A 2,500-nucleotide genomic window follows, 5' to 3' on the forward strand; every position below is an offset into this window, starting at 1 on the left:
TGTGCATATGAGCATGGGTGTGCATGACTATGTGTGTGTGCGTGTGCCGGTGTGTGTGTGTCCTTTTACTATACGTCACTGTCATGTGTCTTTGTATGTAGGCCTACTGTCTGTTTCGATGTTTGCTTCCTGTGTATGTCTGTTTCGACGTGTCTGTGTCCTGCATGTCTGTGTCTGTCTTTGTCTGTTTGTCCTGTCTGCTAAACCCCCTTCTGACCTCATTCGATGCTGTCTGGCAGCGTGTGAGTCAGCGTGTTCCGCGTCGATGACGTGTGCCATGAACCCTCCGCCCTACCCAGCCCTGTGTAACGAGCCATCACTAAGAAGGACAGATTCCACTTCCCCAACCCCCAACATCTCCACCACCTATTCTCCCCCACCCCCAACATCTCCACCACCTATTCTCCTTCATCCCCATCCACAACCCCCCCTCCTTCGTTACCCCCATCTCCATATTCATCTCCCATCATCCCCATCCACAACTCCCCCTTCTTCCTTACCCCCATCCCCATCATCCCCATCCACAACCCCCCCTCCTTCGTTACCCCCATCTCCATATTCATCTCCCATCATCCCCATCCACAACTCCCCCTTCTTCCTTACCCCCATCCCCATGTCCCATCATCACCAGTCAGAAAATCCTCCTTCTCCACCCCCATCATCATGGTCTTCAGAGGGAATCAAGTGGTGATCACACAGTGTTCTGGGAAGGCGAAGATGTGTCAGGAGTGCATGACAGTGTGAAGTCAGCTGAAATATGATGCCTGTCATCCACTGTAGTTAGGGTTCCCTTTTTTAGAGCACTTTTGGGAGAGACGTGTTGGTAGGCAATCCAGTTGTGGCTCTGACAGTCTGACTCTCATGCCAGTGCGTCTTGGCCTTTGGTGTGCTGGTTAGAACATATGTTTAGAACCTTGGAGGTGTGGGTTCTAAGCTGGGTGGAGCCACCCTCCTCCTCTTTGTTACATACTGTACATCTAAAGGGGACACAGACATAGCAAGACAGAGAGGAAAACCAACAAACGCACGCCTGCATACACACACATACAGTATACACTCACACACATATACACTCACATACACACACACACACACACACACAAAGGGTGCAATTTGTAAGGAAACGCGAAGGGGGGATAGGTCTCTGATTTCAAGCAATGTCAATGGAGTTACATTGAACTGTGATTAAAATCATGTAGAAAAAGTGGCAATATCAAAACCAGAAGAGGGGAGAATCCCCCCCATCCCCCCTACAAATCGCACCCTGCACACACACACACACACACACACACACACACACACACACACACACACACACACACACACACACACACACACACACACACACACACACACACACACACACATACACACACACACACACACACACACACACACACACACACACACACACACACACATGTTTGATGCCCTACTCATACACTGTTACACCAGACCCTGCATTTGACAGCGTAGGTGGTTCATGTAATGCAAGAACATTGCACAGACACTGCAGACCAACAGTACTGTGTATATGCTAGCCATGTTGGGGTGGGGGTGGGGTGGGGGGTTTGCATGCATAATATAAAATAAAATATTACTATTGTTCACTTCAGATCCACTTCATGTGATAGCAGAGTCGGGAGGTGAACCCACATGGTACGATAAATAAAACAATGAAATATTATAATTCTACTGCATAGTACCGTATGTGGTAGCAGAGTTCAGGGGTGCATTTGCATGGCAGGATGAATAATACAATAAAAGATTATCTCTTTTCCTTGTTGTTTAGAGGTTTGGGCTGCACTATCGGCCTCGGCATTAGAGGGACTTAAGAGCTCTTATGTAAGGTGTGTGTGAAGTTGGATGTTCAAAGCCAACCTCATTAAATTTTACTATGTCCTGAGGCGAGACAAGGTCCCAGAGCCGTCAGGGTTCTTCTCACTCTAACGTTATGGCCTTCTGCAGTGTGAGTGAGGTGGGGAATTCCTCACAGAGCCCATCACAACTTAGCTCTTAATTTCATGTTTTCTTTACTAAGTCTCAGTCGTTTTTTCTCTCTTTTTTGTATAACTGATGCCACTTTTTGTTAGTGCGCTGAGTTCAACTAGGCGCTTCCTTCCTGCTTTTCTGTTTGTTTGTTTGTTTGTTTTGTGTGTTGGTCTGTGAGGGGTTGAGAGTGCTGGAGGGACTGAGATGTTCTTTTGTTTCTGCGTTTCCCCCTGACTTCCCTGATGTCTGTTGTTATTTGGGTGCTTTTGTATGTGCTGCAGTGAAATACTATGTGTTCTTTTGTGGTATTCTCTCCCAGAGATCTGTCTCTGTCTCTGTCTCTGTCTCTGTCTCTGTCTCTGTCTCTGTCTCTGTCTCTGTCTCTGTCTCTGTCCGTCTCTCTCTGTCTCTCTCTCTCTCTCTCTCTCTCTCTCTCTCTCTCTCTCTCTCTCTCTCTCTCTCTCTCTCTCTCTCTCTCTCTCTCTCTCTCTCTCCCTCTGTGTGTGTG

General features: G+C 47.6%; 1 protein-coding gene across 1 annotated transcript in view; it reads left to right on the forward strand.

The window, feature by feature from the left end:
- The window catches only part of prkg2 (protein kinase cGMP-dependent 2), a 49,684-nt gene that overhangs the window by 17,273 nt on the left and 29,911 nt on the right, over positions 1–2,500 (forward strand). The gene's annotated exons all lie outside the window — the stretch shown is intronic.

This window comes from Engraulis encrasicolus, chromosome 3, assembly GCF_034702125.1.
Source record: "Engraulis encrasicolus isolate BLACKSEA-1 chromosome 3, IST_EnEncr_1.0, whole genome shotgun sequence".
In the NCBI taxonomy this organism is placed as follows: domain Eukaryota; kingdom Metazoa; phylum Chordata; class Actinopteri; order Clupeiformes; family Engraulidae; genus Engraulis; species Engraulis encrasicolus.